Here is a 21882-nt window from a genome sequence, read left to right as displayed (position 1 = left end):
CCCCCTACCCCCAGTCCACTTTTCTATGCACTTCTTATTCTGGACTAACGACACTAATCATATCTTTCTCTTAGACAGTTTTTCCCCCTCAACTATTTCAATGCAGTGTTCATTACTTATCCCCTTTTTTCTTAGCTTTCCCCAACCCCCATGTCAGTCCTGTTTTCTAACAGTGGCATTATGCAGTATTTGTCCTTTTGCGACTGAGATATTTCACTCAGCATAATGTCTTCCAGGGTCATCTATTATTTTTATTTTAATAATAATATTTTGTGAGTTCCTGATTTTTCAGAGCTGCATAGTATTTCATTGTGTATTTCAACGCTTCTCTAGCCATTCGTTTGTTGATGGGCACTTTGGGTTGCTCTCATCTCTTCACCATTGTGAACAATAAACACGGGTGTGCATGTATCTTCTTGGCTGGCAGTTCTGGTTTCTTTAGGGTGTAGTCCCAGTAGTGCAATTGCTGGGTCAAATGGTATTTCTATTTCCAGCTTTTTGACAAAGTGTTATACTGCCTTCCACAGTGGTTTCACAATTTTACACTCCCACCAACAATGAATAAAGGTTCCAGTTTCTCGACAACCTCACCAGTATTTGTTGTTTGCTACTCTGTTGAACTTTGCTGTTGTTACTGGGGTGAGATGATATCTCATAGTTGTTTCGATTTGCATCTCTCTTAGAGCTAGGGATTTTGAACATTTCTTCATGTGCTTGTTCACCATCTTCTTTGGTGAAGTATCTGTTCATATCCTGAGACCATTTTGCAATAGGGTTGTTTACCTTTATCTTATTGAAGTGCTGGAACATTCTATAAATTCTAGATATAAGTCCCTTATCAGACACATCATCATCAAATATTTTTCCCACCAGTCTGTAACTTTCCTTTTTACTCTGTTGGAGGTGCATAGGGATTCCATTCTTAGAAGATCCCATTTATCTATTTTCTTCTCTCCTGGCTGTAGTTTTTTCAGGATGCGTGGGAGACTGTTCATGTTGTGAATTAGGGCTTTGAGAGTTCTTCCAAGCTTTTCTCTGATGAAGTCCTTCTACACAGCCGTGGTGGTCAAGACAGAATGATACTGGTATAGTGACAGACACAAAGATCAAGGAATAGAATTGAGAACCCAGAAATCTGCTCAACTGATTTTAGACAAGGAGATGAAATTAGTTAAGTGGGAAATGACAGCATCTTTAACAAATGATATTGACAAAATTGAAAAACTATCTATAGAAAACTCAAGCAAGGCATCTCTTTCCCAGAGCAGTGCTCATGTCATGTCTCTGGGCCACGTTTCACTTGTTCTCATTACTCTCCAAACTTCTTATCCCATAATCACACACCTTACAGGCTACAGTCCAGTGTGTACTGGGGACCCAAGAAAACGGTGGCTTGCTTTGCTGTGATGGTCGCTGGATTGAGGTTTGGACTGAGCCTAAGGTCTCTGGAGCTCTGTCTAACCTGCTAAAGCTCAAGAAAGGCCAGGGCCCAGTTCAGCCCAGCCGAGGCAGTCGAGAGCTCAGCCAGGTGGTCCAGGTGAGAGGCCTGCAGGACAGAGAGATTGTGTCACTCTCAGTCACCAGCAGGTTCCTCTCCATCCAGGCTGTTGTCCGCCCATCTTGCCTCCTCCACCTGGACTTCTATTCACCACACGTGAGGCCTCCTCCACCTGACCCTCTGTTCACCACACATGAGGCCTCCTCTAGGGATCAGGTGTCCAGTCAGTACTGGTGGTGCAGTGGTTGAGAACGGAATGCTAGGCTGCTCTCTCTGTTTCTGTAAGTATGAAAGGCAGTCCTGTGGGTTGTACGTGTCCTGCAGTCCCAGAGTCCATGGGTAGGAATCCGCCCAGCTCCCAGGATGGCACGAGAGCACGTACTCGGAGCATGTGCTGTGTGGTCCATAGGGCAGGGGTTCACCGGCTCATCTTTTTAATAAACTGGGCCAGTCACCCTGATGTGCCAAAGTCTTGAAGCTCTTCTGAAACCTGTCCACATGGGTGGCAGACCCTGGTGACACAGCTTCCACTCAGCCTCACAGCGGCGTAGAAACCACGCTGGTACCACAGGGGATGGGCTGGGGTGCAATGACCCATAACCCTGGACAATCGAGTTAGCAAACACCTCTGTTAGTGTCTGGTGTCCACATTTACCGTCACTAAACAGGGGACCGTTTGAAGCCTAAATACAGCTTCGGAGAGTTTCACAATGCATTAAGGATAATTACAAGCCTGCCACAGCTAATAGGCTAATAAAAAGCGCTAATTTGCAGGACACAACTGTTGGAGAGAGCTGATGTTTTTAAGGCCTCCTGATTACTCTGAATGAGGGTCATTACTAAGAAGCCCTAGGGTGCAGTGGTTAAGTGCTTACTTACAGGTAGGCAGCCAAAGCCCAGCCAGCTGCTGCAGGGGGAGAAAGTTCTAGAAATCTGCTCCCTTAAAGATTAAAACCAAGAAGCTCCAAACTCATTGCCGTCAAGTTGACCCCCACTCCTAGCAAGCCCCTTGGACAGCAGGTGTAGCTCCGGTGTTCCGGGCCGTGGGGTTCAGGGTACAGCCACACCGCCTTGCTCCCACGGGATAGTGGGTGGCTGGGCTCCAATCCTTCATTGCCTTTAGGCACTGCACCACCAGGGGTCCCTCCATGAAGATGACAGCCGGGGACACCCTGTGGGGAGTTGAACCTGTCACGTGGGCCACAACAAATCAGAATCAACCCAGTGGCGCTGAGTATTAGGCATTTGGGACTTTTAAAATTCAATGCAAAATGGGTTTTGTCAAACAGGGCAGACTGTTCTGCTTTGGCCCTTCACCGGTGACTCACTGGGTGTGCATTGCATGCACTGCAGACAAGAGCTTCCCCGGGGCGGACACGCCTTGTCTTGAGGTGATTTGGACTTGAGGTCGGGAGTTGTTGCTGCCCTCTCTAAGCTTCCAGTCCCCGGCATGTTTTTGAAAAGGCTCTGGCACTCAATTACCCGGACTCACTAAATTCCAAGCAAGTTCATTCCAAGCGTTCGGATGAAATCCTGTGAATCTTGCTCAGACGCTGAGGAGGAAGACTTAGCAACAACCTGAATCATGCAGGTGACACAACCTTACCCACCAGACCTGAAGAGGGCCAGAAGCATTTGCTGTAAGAGATCAAGGACTGTAGTTTACAGTATGTATTGAAGCGCAACATCAAGAAAATAAACATTCTCATCATTGGGCCAATTGGCAGCATCATGACAGATGGTGAAGAGATTGAGATTGTTAACAGCATTAATTTGCTCGGCTCCACAATCAACACTCTTGGCACCAGCAGTCAGGAAATCAAAAGATGAGTTGCATTGGGAATATCTGTTGTCAGATCTCTCCAGAGTGCTGAAGAGCAAGGCTGTCGGTCTAGGGATTAAGGTGTGCCTGATCCGGGCCATTGTCTTTACAATTGCTTGCTTTTCAAAAGAGCTGGACAGTGACCATGACAGTGACCATGAGTGACAGAAGACTTGATGCATTTGAGTTGTGGTGCTGGAGAAGAGTATGAACATAACATGAACCACTGGGAGAACAAACAAGTCTGTCCTGGAGAGGGTGGAAACAAGTGGCTCCTTGGAGGCTGGGATTTTGAAGCTCTGGCTCATATACCTTGGGCATGTTGCCAGGAGGGACCGATCCTTGGAGAAGGACATTATGCTTGGAAGGGTGGAGGGACAGTGCAGGAGAGGAAGACCCTGGATGAGATGGACTGACCATAACTTGGGTAAGGAAGGTAGGTGTTTTGGAGACAGTAAGACTGGCTCAAGATAGAGCAGGGCTCATAGGACCAGTCAGGATCACAGCTGACTTGAGGGCGCATACCGAGCATTTTTTAGACCTTCATCATTTGTTATCTTACATCTTGGAAAGCAGACAACAACATGAGTGAAGCGAAGTGGTGGCTGGAGGGGTTCGCCTCATCAGAGCATTGATGTAACGTTCTCATTTTGTTCCATTACCCAGATAATGAGCTCCGGGTTCTGTTTTCCTCTGTATCAAGGAATGAACCTGTTCCATCCAGAAGATAATTGCTTAGACTGTAAAGAACAAGACACACAGGTACTTCCTATTGTGTTGGGGATGCTGGTGGGCCAGGTGTGAGTGGGCTCAGTGCAAAGGTTTCTGTGATTAGCACGCAAGAAGTGCTCAGTGGGGTCGTGTCGAGACGTCTTACAGGTGCAAGTGCAGCTCTTAGGGTTTGCTGGCTCCACCCCAATATTTCAACAGCTCCTGTTACTGGGTGTCATTGAGTCCATGTGACTCGTGGAGACCCCATTTGATTGAGTGGGTGGTCTAGTGCTAGGAAGCTTCGCTATAATCAAGGCATACAATTAGACTCCAACAGCTGTTCTGCAGGAGAAAGATGGGCAGTCTCCTCCCAAGCTGTTTGCGGCCTCTGAAAACCTGCAGTTGGGTCGGTGTGGGTTAATTCTGCTTTGACGGTACACAACAACAACAACAACAACACTAAATGAACTACATCGTGTTTTTGAGGCTGCGATCTTTGCGGGGTCAGACTGAGAAGATCTTTCCTTTGAGCTGCTGGGCTATTGTGAATCACTGACCTTTGAGCTGGTAACCGAGTGCTTTTGTTGCTGTTACTGGGTACTGTCAGCTATGACTCAGCAACCGGGCAAGCATCTGGTCAGGACCTAGTCCTATCCTGCGCCATCCTACGATCTTAGCATTCTCGGCTGTTAGTCACTGTGCCAGTTCATCTTGTTGAAGGTCTTTGTCTCTTTTCCTGAAGCCTGACCCTCCTGAAAACACATTCAAAGTATGAGAGAAGAAGTTTCACCATCTGTGTGCCTCCACAGAGTGGTCTCATTATATTACCTCCAAGACAGACCGATTTTCTAATCAGTAATAAACGAAGATACTTTTTGTCATGTACTGTATGTTACATCCCACAACGAACCATTTGCCAATGAGAGCTACCACAATAAATAAAGGTTAAATTATCACATTCAGAATGATTTTTAAAAACTGGCAAATCTTATCTCAAAATGGCCTTGTTGCTTAGAGGCAAAGATTTTGAAGCTCCATCTCACATACTTCAGACATGTTTCCAGGAGGGACCAGACTTTGGAGAAGGACATCGTGCTTGGAAGGGTGGAGGGCCAGTGCGAGAGAGAAAGACACTGAATGGGATGGATTGACACCGTAACTGGAAAAATGGGATTAGCTGTGTTGGAGACAGACTGGCTCAGGATAGGGCAGGGTCCAGAGGTGTTATACATCGGGTTGCTGTGAATCACAGGTGACTTGACAGCACAGAAAAACAGCATGGTAAAATAATCAGGTTGAAACTTGTTTATTCATTTAATGGATTTTCATTTAGTAGAAGTGTTTGCTATAGAAGGTCAAGGACTGTAGTCTTTGATACTGATTGAAGCATAACATCAAGAAGACAAAGATTCTCTCCACTGGGCCAATTGGTAGCACCATGATAGATTGTGAAGAGATTGAGGTTATTAACAGTTACAGTTTCCTCAGCTTCATAATCAACACTCTTGGCACCAGCAGTCAGGAAATTAAAAGACAAATTGCATTGAGATTGTCTGCTGTCAGAGACCTCTCCAGAGTGCTGAGGAGCAATGATGTCAACTTAGAGACTAAGGTGCACCTGACCGAGGCCATAGTCTTTACCATTACTTGCCTTGTATCAGAGAGCTGGTCAATGACTAATGATGACAGAAGAATTGATGTCTTTGATTTATAGTGCTGGAAAAGAGTATTGAACATATCATGGACCGCCAAGAGAACAAACAGTTCTGTCTTAGAAAGGGTAAAACCAAGTTTCTCCATGGAGGCTAGGATTTTGAAGCTCTATCTCACATACTTTGGGCATGTATCCAGGAGGGACTGGTCCTTGGAGTAGGACATCACGCTTGGAGGGGTGGAGGGACAGCACTGGAGAGGGAGACCCAGGATGAGATGTACTGATAGAGTAACTAGAATAATGGGGTAGATGTGTGTCAGTGAGACTGGCCCAGGACAGGGCAGGCTTCAGAGCTGTGGTACATAGGGTGCTGCTGACTGATTGGATGGCACATAACACAGCCACAATCTTGTTGTGACTACGAGCCCTTGGGTTGGTTCTGACCAGGAAGACCCTCTGCACAGCAGAATTGCACTTGGCTGGGTCCTTGAGCATTCTCATGGTCATTGTCATGTTTCCATCTTTGAACATTCTCACCATTGTTGCCACGTTTGAGCCCATAGTTACATCCTCCTCTCATCACAGAGGCACCATGAATTGGAGCTCACTAGATGGAGTATGCTGATGCAGGACCTCTTGTAGACCTGGATCCAATACGGAGCAGAACAGAACCCCTGCTTCTATGGGATCTCCGTGGTGATGTGGAGAAAGAGACAGAGAGACAGATAGAGACAGAGAAAACAACTTCTGCAGTCATGTCATGAGCAAGGCACCCCAAGGCTCAAAGCAGCTACTGGTTATTCTATAGAGTCACTTGTGGTGCAAATGGTTCAGGGGCTTAGCTGCTCACTGAAGTTCTGGAGGTCCTGGGCTCCCAAGTGCTTCAGAAGGTCTTCTGATCTGCTTCAGAAAAGCCAGCACTGACGCCATGGGAGACTGGCACATACTGAGGTCTCCCTGAGTTAGACTCCAGGACAGCTGAGTTTTGTGTATTACTTCTCATGCACTAATACCGCTGGGCCACTAGGCAACATCATGATAGAAGGAGAATAGATTTAAATTGTCAACAACTTCATCTTATGTGGATCCCCAATCAACATCCTTGATACCCGAAGTCAGGAAATCAGATGTATTGCACTAGAAAAGTCTACTGTCAGGAACCTTTCCAAATTACTGAGGAGAAATGATGTTAGTTTTGAAACTAAAGTGTGCCTCATGCAGGCCATTGCCCTAACCCCCCGTCACTTGCCATCTGTCTATGGCAGAAGAATTGACGCCTTTGAGTTGTGATGTTGGAGAAGAGTACTGAACATCTCACAGAGTACCTAAAGAACAAACATATGTCTTACAATAGGTGCAGCCAGAGTGCTTCTTGGAGGCGAGGATGATGAAGCTTCACTTTATACTTTGGGCATGTTATTAAGAGGGGCTGTTCCATTAGAGGCGATATATGATTGAGTATTATGGTTCGCACAGGAATCCAGAATTAAGGTTACATGGAGAAGTGTACTTGGGGTGGGGGGGAAGGGATGGGGGAATTGTATACCAATGAAGGATTTTTTTTTCTTTTTCTTTTCGAAGAGGGGAGTGAGCTGGTGGGGAGGGGTGGGCAGGGAGAAAAGTGCGGCAATGAATGAATGGAAATCCAAAATCTCTGTAAATGTTTATTAAAATTAATAAACACACACACAGAGGGGCTGTTCCTTAGAAAGTTGGAGTGATAGCAAGAGAGGAAGAAACTGAATGGGACTGACACAGTTACTATAGCTATATGCTCACGTGTGTCAGAGATTGTGAGAATGGCATCGGATAGAACAGGATTCAGGTCGGTTGGTCACAATGTCGCTAAGGTAGTATTGAGCACATACCAACAAGAACAACAGCGAGCTGGCAATGCTGGGCTTAGCTGATTTCAGCTATGGTTCCTCGTGTGTTGGAGCCTTCTCTTGACTGACTGACGGGAGGAGTGACAGATGGAGCCGCATGTGCAAGACCAATCAAGTCTCAAGGAGTGCTGGGAGCAAGCCAGGGGTTTTAGTATTTAAAAAATTTTTGTGTGTGTATATAATCATTGTATGCATTTTGTTTTATTGTACAGTGTGTTTCAGATAATCATTCATGTACATTGTATTTTATAGAATTAATTACTGAGAATCTATGCCTTTTATCACAACTGCTTCATATAGGAGGCTCTAAACTGGAGACTCTAAGGCAGAACCCAACCAACTTTGAAATACTAAGGCTCAACCACCAGGTCCTGATTGCTTTAAACAAGAGGTTTCCAGCCCACAGCTGATTGTTAACAAAATCCAACTGTGAAGCATTTGGATTCTAAGGGGTAGATTGTTTAGATTTAATTAAAAGCCTGGTATAAACTGGTCATTTTTTATTTCATTAACAATCAAGTATAAGCAGATTGGTAGTGTGGATTTAGTTAACCACCAGCTGAGGGCTGGAAGCCTCTTGTTTAAAGCAATCAGGACCTGGTGGGTGGGCCTTTGTCTTTAAAAGTAGGTTGGGCCCTTGGACCCCAAGCCCTCAGACCTGATGTTGATTGTGTTTGGGGAGAACATTGTTCCAAGGGCCACAGTACTTGTCTGCCAATTTGCTGTACTGAGATAACTTGGGGTTTCTGTGATCCTGAAAGCTGTGCCTCTGTTGTTTCAAATGCCATAATGGTTATGCATGGTAGAGAGGGTCTCGTAGAACTCCCAGATTAAGACAGACTAGGAAACAGGATTGGCATCCACTTCTTAGATAACAGGCCTTTGAAAACCCTATGAACAATAGAGGAACAAGAATAGTTATAGTAGTGTAGTGGTAAAGCCCAGGAAAATAATGACCCCTTGACCAGGTGGACTGATGTGGTGACCACTGCAATGGGCTCTGTGTGTCAGGAAGAGTGAGGACGGTGCAGGACAGGACAGTGTTCAGATCTGTTGTTCACAGGGTAGTTGTACTTGACTTGATGGCACCTAACAACAACAGCAACAACATGCTTCCTTTCGCCCCACCTTTTCCATTCTTCATAGAATCGTTCCTATTCCTTCAGCTGCCTCTGTGCCCACCAACCTCTGTGGGCCTAGATTTCTGCCCCTTCCCCTTTCTCTGGTCCTGGCTTCCCCCTTCCTCTTCCTGTTCCCCTTTTGAACATGTCATGGTACTAGGGATATTGTAGCTAATGTTAGACAGATCTTGGCTGAAAGAAGGGAGTACCAGAGGAATGTCTATCTTTGTTTCATTGATTATGCAAAGACATTTGACTGTGGATCACAACAAACTGTGGCAAACTCTGAGAAGAATGGGAATCCCAGAACACTTGATCATGCTTATGTGAAACCTATACTTGGACCAGGAGGTAGTCGTCAGAACTGAGCAAAGGAACACTGCATGTTTCAATACGGAGAAGGGTGTATACCAGGAATGTGTCTTATCTCCATACCTTTTCAATATATATGGAGAACAGATTATTCGGGAGGCTGAACTCTATGAGGAGAAATGTGGCATCAGGATTGGAGACTCATCAACAATCTGCGTTATGCAGATCATAGAACCCTGCTTGCTGAAAACTAAGGAGGACCTGAAGTGCTTACTGCAGTAGATCAAGGTCTGCAATGAATTGAGGCTCAATATCAAGAAAACAAAGATTCTCACCACTGGGCCAATTGGAAGCATCAGGATGGATGGTGAAGAGATTGAGATTGTAAACAGCTTTAGTTTGCTTGGCTCCACAATTAACACTCTTGGCACAGAAACCAGAAAATGAAAAGACGTATTGCATTATAAAAGTCTGCTGTCACTGACTTCTTTAAAGTACTGAAGAACAGTGATATCAGTCTGGAGACTAAGGTACACCTGTTAGAGGCCATGGTCTTTGCAATCACTTGTTATGCATCAGAGCTGGACAATGACTAGGGAGGATAGAAGGAGAATTGATGCCTTTGGGATAATGGTGTTAGAGGAGTATTGAATATACATGGACTGCTAAGAGAACAAACAGGTTCATCCTGGAGAGGGTTAAACCAGGCCGCTCCTTGGAAGCAAGGATTCTGAAGCTTTGTTTGACATACTTTGGTCATGCTGCAAGGAGGGACTAGTCCTCAGAGAGGGACATCATGCTTGGGAGGGTGGAGGGATAGTGCAAAGGAGGAACCACCTCTGTGAGATGTATTAATTCAGAGACTGAGATAATGGGGGTAGGTGTGTCAGAGACAATAACATTGGCACAGGATAGAGCAGGGTTTAGAGCTGTTGTACATCGCGTTGTTATGAGTCACAGGTGACTCAATGGCACATAACAACAACAATAACAACATACACATCTTACTCAGTTATCCTCCTTTTTCCACAATAGTGGTCTTATGCAGTATTTGCCCATATATGACTGAGTTATTTCACTCAGCATAATGCTCTCTAGTTATACCCATGTTCTGTAGTATTTTACAAAATCATCATTCCTTGGTGCTGCATAGTATTCCAGTTCTTGAGAGAATCTCCAGAATTGCATTGTAGTGGCTACAGATTCATGAGTTATCTATAAACCAGTGTAGTGTAATGTGGAATAAATACGATATAGTATAATATGTAATGTTTGATACTGTGGAGTGAGCAAGGTCTGAGGGGTCGTGCATCATTACTAGGCACTTGGCCGCCAGTATGAAAGGCATAGAATGAATCCATGGGGGCTCCTCTGGAGGAAGACGTGGAGATCTGCTTCCATAAAGATGACACACTTGCAAGCTCTGTGGGATGGTCCACTCTGTCACATGCACTCAGTCTGCCAAAATCGATGCGATGGTTCACGGAAACAACAACAAGGCAGAGAAGAGACAGACTGACTGTGAATCTGAATGGTGAACATGCCCCCACGGAGTGCCTAGTGGGGTTGAACTGGCTAACTCATCATGTCCCTGATGTCATAAAATTTGTTGTATAAACTTTCAGGTAAAATATTTAAAAACGAACAACAAACCCCCACAGCTCTGGAGCACAATTCCTCTGTGAACACGTACGAGGCCACCCTGAGGTGGCATCAGCCCCAGGTGAGAGGTGGCATCAGGTGTGGGTTCAGAAGCAGCAGGGGTGAAAGGTGTAAGACTGAGGTTGTAATCCATGAACTGATGCTGATGGCAGCTCGAGTGGGTGCTGCAGATGTGACCAGAAGCAGCCAGACTCGGTCCATTTTGACGGTAAAATTCCTGACTCATCCGCTCAGTCTCCTGTGTTTTAAAATTGAACATGGTGTTCATAAAAACAAATGGACTGCTTTCTCTTAGTAATATCTGAAACCCCAGGTCATCATACATATCGTGTTCTAGCTAGGTATAGGTTTTGCGTGAGCACATTGTTCTGGGATTCCCACTCTTCTCAATGTTATCCATAGTTTGTTATAATCTACACAGTCAAATGATTTGTATAGTCAATAAAACACAAGTAAATAGCTTTCGGGTACTTTCTACTTTTAGCCGAGATACATCTGACATCAGTAAAGATGTCCCTTGTGCCGCAGCCTCTTCTGAATGCAGCCTGATTATCTTGCAATTCTCTATGTACAGTTCCAGCCACTTTCGAATCGTCATCAGCAAGACTTTACCTCCATGTGATATTGATGAACTATTTCATTAGTTTCCCCATTCTGTTAGAGTTTTGGGAGAAATTGGAACATAGATGATCTCCAGTCAGATGGCCAGTAGCCTGTTTTCCCAGTTCCTTGATAAAGTGGTGAGTACACCCATGGCTGCACCTGTTAGTGGAAGTATGTCAGTTAATATCCCTTCAATTCCTTGGGCCTTATTTTTTGGCAGCTTGCACTTCTTCCCTCAGTACCAGTGGTTCTTGATCACGTGCTACTCCCTGAGATGGTTCTGCGTCAGCCAGTTCTTTTTGGTCCAGTGACTCTGTGGCTCCCTCCCTCTGCTTTTGATGCTTCCTGCATCATTCAGTGGTTTTTTTATAATAGCATCCTTCAGGATCGCAGCTTGAGGCTTGACCTTGTCCTTCAGCTTTAGAAATGCTGAGTGTATACTTCCTTTTTGGATTTCTGACTCCATTTCTTTGCACATTTCATTATGGCACTGACCACGCTACCAAAAACGCCTAACTAAGAGCATCGAGAAGCCCAAACAGGGGAAACATGCCACTGCGGGCTGTACATGACTTGGTAGCACCTAACAACAACATCAAGCTGCCTTTTGAAATCTTTTTCTCTCTTCCAGAGCCAACAGAGAGAAAAACATATTCCCCAGTAGCCAGAACCCTGAACCCAGACTGTTAACACCCTCATCTGCGAGAAAATAAATTTCCATTTGTAAAAGATGTTTATTTGTGGTGCCTGTCACAGTAACACCAGAGAACTGAGACACACTTACTTGTGTTTCTGTCACACCCACCTGTGGTGTCCCTGTCACAGCAGCACCTGAGACACACCCACCTGTGGTGTCCCTGTCACTGCAGCACCAGAGACCTGAGACACACCCACCTGTGGGGTTCCTGTCACTGCAGCACCAGAGACCTGAGACACACCCACCTGTGGTGTCCCTGTCACAGCAGCTCTAGAGACCTGAGACACCCACCTGTGGGGTTCCTGTCACTGCAGCTCTAGAGACCTGAGACACACCCACCTGTGGTGTCCCTATCACTGCAGCACCAGAGACCTGAGACACCCACCTGTGGGGTTCCTGTCACTGCAGCACCAGAGACCTGAGACACACCCACCTGTGGTGTCCCTGTCACAGCACCTCTAGAGACCTGAGACACACCCATCTGTGGAGTCCTTGTCACAACAGCTCTAGACAACTGAGATACCCCTTAAAGAAACCACAAATTTGCTTAACAGGGCTGCAAATAAGTTTGTGTTTCCTAGAATTTTGTGTGCATGGAACCTTATTCAGATAATGCCTGGTTTACTAGGGTCATGAGGAACTCACACTTACTGTTGTTCTTTTTTGATGCATGGATTCGAGGGAGGACATTAAGGATATAATCTGTGACAGAGGAGAAAAAACCCAACAAAACATAATGGATGTCAGAAGAGACTCTGATAATTACACTAGGGCACTGTGACGTCAAAACTAAGTGAAGAGATGTTGAAGTGAAAGAGCTGAACAGAAGATTTCAAAGGGCAGCTTGAGATGATGAAGCAAACCATTGTAATAGAGTATGCGGAGACGTAGAATTGGCAAATAAAAAGGAAAGAACTTGCTTGGCATTTCTTAAGCTCACAGTACCGAAAACTAAATTTAAGCCTTGAGTTGCAATACTTAGAGATGCTATGGGCAAAATATTAGAAAATCTAGGAAGCATCAAAAGAAGATAGAGGAAATGCACAGAATCACTGTACCAAAGAGAATAGCCAACATTGAAATATTTCAGGAAGTACCATATGAACAAGAGCCAATGGTACAAAGGAAGAAGTTCAGGTTGCACTGGGATCAATGGGATACCAACTGACAGGTTTCAAGCGACAGATGCAGCCCTGGGCATGTTCACCATACTGAGCCCGGACATTCGGAGGCCAGGGGCCTTCCTGACTGACTCAAAGAGATCATATTTGTTCCCATCCCCTAGAAAGGTGATCACCAGAATGTGGCAATTATAGAATAACATCATTAATATCACATGCAAGCAACAATGAAGATCATCCAAACATGACTAGAACAGTATATACACAGAGAACTACCCAAAGTTTAAGCTGGATTTAAAGAGGACATGACACCAAGGATATCACTGATAGTGTCAGGTAAATCGAATGACTCTGTGCTTTTTTGGGTATCCAAAGACATTTGACTGTGTGCATCATAACAAATTATGTTGAAAATGATGGTGAAAATTGAGAAGAAGGGGTATCCCAGAACACTGGGATACTCAAGACTGAGAGGCTGTGTGCAAACAGAGCACAGGAACACTGCATGTTTAACGTGAAGAAAGATGTGTGTCAGGGTTATAGCCTTTTACAACAGGGTTTGTACACTCACCCAATTATTTGAAAAGCTGGAGTCTGTGAAGAGAAATATGGCATCAGGATTGGAGGGAGACTCATCAACAACCTGTGTTATACAGATGACACAACCTTGATTGCTGAAAGTGAGGAAGACTTGAAATGCTGCAGAAGATCAAACACCATAGCTTTCAATATGGATTATACCTCAACATAAGAAAACCAAAATTTCTTACCACTAGACTAAGAGGCAGCATCATGATACATAGAGAAAAGACTTAAATGGTCCCTGACTTCATCTTACTTGGATCCACAGTCAACGCTCTTGAACCAGCAGTCAGGAGATGAGGAGATGTTTTGCACAGGGAAAGTCTGAAGTCAAAGACCTCTGCAAATTACTGCGGAGCAATGATGTCAGTTTAAGGACTAAGGTCCATGTGATTCCAGCCATGGTCTTTTCATTCACTTGATATACTTCTGAGTGTTGGACAATGAATAAGAATGACCAGAGAAAAATTGATGCAAACACAATAACCACGGTGGTGCTGGAGAAGGGCGTTGAACATCCCATGGATGGCCAAAAGAATAAAAGGATATGTCTTGGACACAGTGCAGCCAGAGTGTTCCTTGGAGGCAAGAATGGTGAAGCTTTGTCTTGCGTACTTTGGGCATGTTGCTACGGAAGGCTATTCTTTGGGGAAGGACCTGATGCTTGGGAAGGTAGAGAGATGACGGAGAGGAAGACCCTCAACCAAATGACTTGACACAGGGACTACAGCAATGGACTCAAGTGTGCCAGAGATTGTGAAGATGACACAGGACAGGACAGAGTTCAGATCTGTTGTTCATGGGGTTGCTATGAGTCATACTTGACTTGAGGACACCAAACAACAACATTTTTAATGATATGTACTAAATGCAAATTGCTAAAGAGCAGCAACTTAAAGATTAACTGCCCCTGATCCAGTCCATGGCCTTTTAAATTGCTTCCTACGTGCAAAAAGAGCAGATGGGACCTGGGGAAGGCCACGTCTGACTTCTATCCATTTCGTAAGGGGAACTGTCCCCATCAATAATATTCATAGCATCAATAGATAGTTGGTTGGTCAGACATGCCACCCCACACACTCCTGCATCTACTTCCACCAATCACTGTGCTCAATATTCATTGTAGACTCACAATGTGGTACCAAGAATGGGGTTTACTAGCAAAGCAAATTGGAAAATGGGGGAGGCATGGAATTTCACCCAGTGGAAGTCTATGTTTTAGTGTAGCTGTCCCAAGCCAGATTGATAGCAAAATACATTTTCTTGATTAGAAAAGATAATCTTTACAGAAGCTGGATTTTTTGTGTTTCTTTTGAGGAGCAGCTCAGTTGTTAAGCAAAAGGTTGGTGGTTTGAACCTAGTTAGCAGCTCTAGGGAAGACTGATTGTCTCTATGGGGCAGTCCACTCTGTCCCAGGACTGTCCCTATGGGGCACTTTCACTCTGTCCTGGGATTGTCCCCACTGGCAGTTCCGCTCTGTCCTGGGATTCTCTGTATGGGGCAGTTCCACCCTGTGCTGGGATTGCCCATGGGGCTATTCTATGCTGCCAAAGGTTACGAGTCATGATTGACTTGCGTACAAAGAACCACAGGAAGAGCCGTTCAGAGACATCTGCAGGACACTAGAATTTCCTCTCAGGATTTTTCAAGCTGTCATCTTCACAGAAGCAGGATTTCTCGTCTTTCTTCTGAGGAGGAGCTGACACCCTGAACTGCTAACCTTAGCAGCAGACTCGCTAAGTCACAATGCCACAGGAGGGTCTTACAGAGGAAAATGCGTAGACCCTCGCTCCTGACTAATGTTTTATTTGTGATGACTTGTCTCAACATATCTTTTCAGTGAAGTTATATCAACTAGTTGTTTTGATTTGTCCTATTTCCTCCCTCCTCTTATCCCCTCATCTCCTGCTGAAAAGAGTCCATCACACAACATAGACTTTGTCAATTCTTTGAAGCCGTTGAGTAAACCCACTGCCGTGAATTCAGTTCTGATTTCTGGCAACCCTCCACCCCAAGGCTGCAGATCTTCACAGGAGAAGACAGTTCTCTGCTGGAGTGACTCGGGGTTGGAAGCACCAACCTTTACTCAACAGCCCGACACCTTACCCACAAAACCATTAGGATCCTTAAGAAATGCTTGGCCAGTTCCTTTTGTAAAACCAGGAAGCCCCTCACCCCTTGCGTCAGCACTGCCTCTAGCCCATGACTCCCTCCTTCAGCGTTCTGAGACGGTCAAGCTTTGCAAGAACAGGTGGATTCCTCTGCCTTCCAGCTGGTGGATTTGAACTGCCTTCCTTCCAGTTAGCAGCCCAGCACATAACCTACTATCCCACCAGGGGCCTTTCCAGCTTTAAAGTTCTGATCCACGCTAAGCTAATTGACTGGCCAGTGGCTCCCTGCGAAGTGTGGCCTTAGCTGAACCCCTAAAACAAGGGGATCCAGGCGCGCTTCCTCCTGCTTCAAAGCCTGGCTCCCCCATCCAGGAGGCACAAGTGGCCTTGGGATTGTAGTTTGGGCCTCCTTTCTTTCTCAGTGCTGCAGCTGAGTCCCCATTGTATTTTACAGCCTGGAAAAAAAGAAAGAAAGAGGGGGAAATCACCCCTCAGCAGTTGCTATAATTTCAAATTTATAACTATGTCCAAAGTAATTCACCCGTAAGCCAGGCAGACATTAAACTAGAGGACACAGCATGTGTCGGAGTGATTTCTTAACTTGGAAAACATTTTCCTTTCTTTAAAATCCAAGCAGCACAAATGAAATAAATCCCAGCTCTTGATGCATGAAACTCTAATTCTTCCATGTCTCAGGTCACTTTGAGTAAAGGACTCTGCATAGATGGATGCTAGGACCAACAGGGCAGCCCAAGGGAGTGGGAGACATTGATTTTGACAACATGGCATGTCTTAGGGGTGACAGAAAGGCCCTTCAGGTGTGTCATTTTTTTTCATTTTTCATTCTTTTTTTCATTGCTGGAGGTGGTCAGAACATTCCTCTAGCAACCAGCGAATCTGTGGGAAGAAAAGACGCACTCTGCTTCCGCGAAGACTGACAGCCTCAGACACGTGGCACTCAGACATAGTGGGCACTTGGGCTCCACCCTGGAGGGGGACTCATGGCGTTGCTGAGAGTGGAACTGAGTCAGGTATGTTTGGTCTTGAGTTTTCACAAAGGTTTCGATTAACTTGTCAGTTTGCACTCTGGAGTTAGAGTGAATCCCAGCACGTCATGTTAGTGGTCCCCATTCACTCTAGGAATTTCGAGAGAAACATTTTGAATTTTTGAAAATATCCACACACTCAGAGTACCTACTGTATTTATAGCTCTTTAGCTAGCTGGCTTTGGAGATCGAGATGTGTAGACAGAGGGGTAAACAGATACAGATACAGATTATATAGATGAACTCTCTTCCCTTTTTATTAAAAATCTTCTGCCCACAAGTGTAAATAGGCCCCACTTGGGAAATCTAAGTGTGTTGCCTGCTGCTGGCTCTGACTCCTGGTGGGCCCGTGTGTCCACGCTGTGGGCAGACCTCTCTTTCAGACCTCCCTGTGGGTGTGAGCCATAGGCTGGCAGCTGGCTCCAGCTCTCAGAGACTCTGAGTGGGTAGAACTGGCCCCTGGGGTTTTCTGGTTCTTTTCTTCCTTGAAGCGCCTATGTGGGTTTGAACCACTGACTTCTCATTAGCAGTCAAATGCCTAATGGTTGTGCTATCATGGTTAATCCAAGCAAGACCCAAACCTTCTTCCGCATTGGGGGTTCTGGCTCACAGCAACCTGAGGGGACAGTGTCGAAGGCCCCCCAGAGTTTCCAAGGCCGTCGTTTTACACAGCAGACAGCCTGAGTCTTCTCTCATGCTGGGGTCAGTAGGTGGGAACTGACTTTTAAGTTGGCAGCCAACACATAATTGTACAAGAATGACTTTTGGAGCATGAGTCCTTCCCCAACGACAATGAACGTCTTCATGCAGACGTGGAGTTAGCCTCGCAACCCCCCACGAGGGCTGCCTGTGATGAACTTCCTTTTTGTTCAGTTGGAGTCATCCCTTGGGATCACAGGAGTGTTTGCACCCCCTTTAGAACAGGACTTGATGAGAGTGAGTCAAAGAAAAGCGTTTCTGAATTAGAACAGAATCTGTGATTTGTCATGCACCTAAAAAGAGGGCAGTGATTGATGGTTGGTGACTGGAAAACGGACTGCACAGTGGGCACTCGGTCCTCACAGTCCTAGAAACCCTGTGCACAAGGAAACCTCTGTCGGTACATGATTCTACCCGATGTGCGTGTATGCGTGCACAGGTACACACACACACACACACACACACACACACACACACACACACAATTGCATTTATAGCATCTTCTGTCTAGTGAAAAATTATCATGATACCGGGGGAACACAGGTCCAAACAGGAAATGGGAGCATTTTAACTAGCTCTGACTTCCTAGTGGTGCTGTGGGTGAAACATTTGACTGCTGAGAGCAGTTGGAGCCCGCCGGCTGCACCTCTGGAGAAAGATGAGGCCATCTGCTTCTGTGAAGGTGCCAGCCCTGGGTGCTCTCGGGCATCCATCCAGCTGTGCCCACTGGGTGATGAGGAGTCAGACCTACTCGATGGCAGTGAATGGGGGGCTGGGGCCTCTTACCAAGATCACCAGTTCAAGGTCACCCCTGGGTTCCAGGAACTGTGATTTCCTCTGAGGGCACAAGACCTTGGGGCCCTGGCAGTTCTCCTGTGTATGTTGTAAGGGCCGCTGTGCTGCTTTATGACACCACTCCCACCTTTCCTGTGTTGCGTTCAGATTTATTGAAGCCGCTGTGTCTCAAATGTAGCTGCTATTCAACTGCCTGAGAAAGCTAGCAAGCAGCCAAGATTCAGGTTGAAGTAGAGCTTCTGGAGAGATATGGAACAAAGGGCTGGTTATCTACCTCTGAAGGATTCAGCTGGTGGAAACTGTGGATTCCTTAGTTTGATACACAACTGGCCATGAGGATGGCCAGGACTGCCCCTTGCCAAGGGTTGTTGTTAGTGCTGTCGAGAGTGACCCATAGTGGCCCTATGAACAGAAGACCTGAATTGTCTACTACCCTGTGCCATCCTCACAATCTCTGTCACACTCAAGCCCATTGCTGCAGTCACTTTGTCAACCCACCTGGTGAGGGTCTTCCTCTCTTTCAGTGTCTCTCCTCCCTCCAAGCATGGTGACCCTCTCCAAGGAATAGCAACCTGTTCAAAGTACAAGAAACAAAGTTTTATGATCTTTGCCTCCAAGGAGCTCTCTAGCTGTACCTTTTCCAAGACGTACTTGTTAGTACTTTTGACCATGGGATACTCAGTTCTCTTCCTCAACACCACAGTTTAAAGGCATTTCTTTTTCTTTGGTCATCCTTATTTACTGTCCAGCTCTCAGCAGCATAGCAAGTGACTATAAATACCATGTCTGGAATCAGATGCACCTTAGGACTCAAACTGACATCATTGCTTCTCAGGAATTTGGAGAGGTCCCTGACTGCAGATTTTCTGATATGCAATACAGCTTCTGATCGCTCGAGTGCTGGTACCAAGTATATTGATTGTGGATCCGAATAAGATGAAGTCGTTGGCTGTCTCAATCTCTTCTCCATCTATCATGGTATTTCCTATTGGTCGAGTGGTGAGGGTTTTTGTTTTATTAATGTTAATATGCAATCCATATTGAAGGCTCCAAACTGCAGCTATATGGCAATAGTTCAGTGCCTAGAACGTGGGTGCCCAGGAAGTACTCTGTGAAGGCTCAACCTGTGTCTAAACATGGAAAACAATCAATCAAATTCACATAAATAATCAGAGACAGCATCAAAGTGAGTTAACAAAGAGGAGGTAGAGGAATACAAAAGTGAAGCAAATTCTGCTTTCATTAAAATGGCTATATCTCCATCAAGGGCACTCTAGTGGCCTCATGGTAAGGAGGTGCACTACCAAGCTTAAGGCACACAGTTCGAATCCACTAGCTGCTCCTCAGATAAGAGATGGGCAGTTTCCTCCTGTGTGTTTATTGACTCTGAAAACCTGCAGGGATGGGGGGCAGCTAGGGTTCCATCTCAACAGTACACATCAACGGTGACAGTGCATGATGGCAGTGATGGTCCATGACGACAGCGACAGTCCACGACGACAGTGACAGAACACGACGACAGCGATAGAACATGATGACAGCTATGGTACATGAGGACAACAACGACGACGATGACAGTGACAGAACACAACGACGACAGCGATGATGACGACAGCGATGGTACACACTGACAGCGATGGAACACGACGACAGTGACAGAACATGACGACAGCGATGGTACAGGACGACAGCTATGGTACATCACAACAGTGACAGTCCACGAAGACAGCGATGGAACACGATGACAGCTGTGGTACGTGATGACAGCGACGGAACACAACGACAGCGACAGAACACGACAACAGCGACGGAACACGATGGCAGCGACGGAACACGACGACAGCGACAGAACACCATAACAGCGATGGAACACAATGACAGCTATGATACACAATGACAACAACGACGACGATGACAGCGATGGTACACACTGACAGTGATGGAACACGACGACAGTGATGGAACACGATGACAGCTATGGTACACGACGACAACAACGACGACAATGACAGCGACAGAACACGATGACGACAGCAATGATGACGACAGCTATGGTCCACGATGACAGCGATGGAACACGACGACAGTGATGGAACACAATGACAGCGACGGTACATGACAACAACAGCAATGGTACACGCCAACAGCGATTGGACACGACGACAGTGACAGTACATGACAACAGCTATGGTACATGATGACAGTGACAGTACACAACGGCAGCAATGGAACATGACAACAGCGACGGAACACAAAGACAGTGATGGTAGACGATGGCAGCGACGGTACATGACGGCAGTGATGCAACACAATAGCAATGCATCTCCATCAGGATCTAAAACCTTGAATGTATAAAAAGCTACAACTCGATTTTCCCAAATAAATTGAAACCCATGTGAACTAAATTGTGCTCACTCGAATATATGTCACCTTGGCCAGGCCATATGATTACATAATGAACCTTTATTTTGAGATGTGATGTGCGTATCTGGGTGCTTGTAATTGCTCCTTGTTTGCTGCTGCTGAGGAAGCATATGACCTAAGGGCTTAGGCGGGATCTCGAGGAAATATTTTCTGAAATACAAAAGGGAATAAGTAAATGAACAGAGAAGAGGAAAACCTCAGTACCAACAGACAGAGAAGCCCAGGCAGGGGAGGTCACTGGACTCAGAATCCCTGTCCCTCCACAATGCAAGATGAAGGCCAAGGTCACAGAAACAGAGAGGAGACAAGGACCTTCCCAAGAGCCAGAGAGCTCTGCAACTAGAGTTCTGAATAAAGACTTTTAACTTCCCATACTTGGGAGAATGAGTTCGTTTGTAAAAGCCATCCACTGGAGGTGTTAACACCAGCTATTTAAGGCACCCTAACCAGTTAGCACACGTTTGTGGCGTCTCTGTTACAGCAGCATGAGAGAACTAGGACAGTGTAAACGGAAAATAACACCTCGCTGTGAGTTCTGAGTGTAGAGTGTTCAAACTAATTAAGCTTTTAACTTACCTTTTTAACTGTGTGGTTGGTAATCTTCATAATCATCTAGTAATTATTACTTTATCCCAAGTTAAAAATCAGCCTACAAGTGTGTATCTTGTGCTTGCTATTTGCTCAGGACGGTAATAGACATTTCAGTGGATGTCTCTGAAAGGAGAAAATGTAGTTCTTGTGAGATATTCTGCATTTCCCCCCTTTTGATCATGATTCTTCTATAGAATATTCAATTAAATCACTCCGTAATTATAGCAGGGCACCTGAGGGATCGCTAAGATATGGACAGGTCCTACACACTGTAGGGACACTCCCTTTCAAATGGTATAGGCCCAGACTACCATTTGAAAGGGGCACCACGGGGTGGTTTCTATTCATCATCTCATTTTCTACTGGCTGCTTGGAGGGACCATTCAGCAATTCAAGTCTTTCACTCTCTAAATGTGCCTACAGGTCAAGGACTATTGTGTGATCCTATTCTGCTGAGTGTAGGAAGGGAAGACGGGGAAATTACTGTGAGTGTATCATGGAGCAATTTCTATCAGTGAAAGCATTAGAAGGCTTTGTTGTTGTTGTT

The sequence above is a fragment of the Elephantulus edwardii genome, unplaced genomic scaffold (genome assembly GCF_000299155.1).
Source record: "Elephantulus edwardii isolate Elephantulus edwardi_28Jun2011 unplaced genomic scaffold, EleEdw1.0 scaffold00004, whole genome shotgun sequence".
Lineage (NCBI taxonomy): Eukaryota > Metazoa > Chordata > Mammalia > Macroscelidea > Macroscelididae > Elephantulus > Elephantulus edwardii.
The sequence above is the reverse complement of the archived record's forward strand: the minus strand, read 5'-3'. Positions refer to the sequence as shown.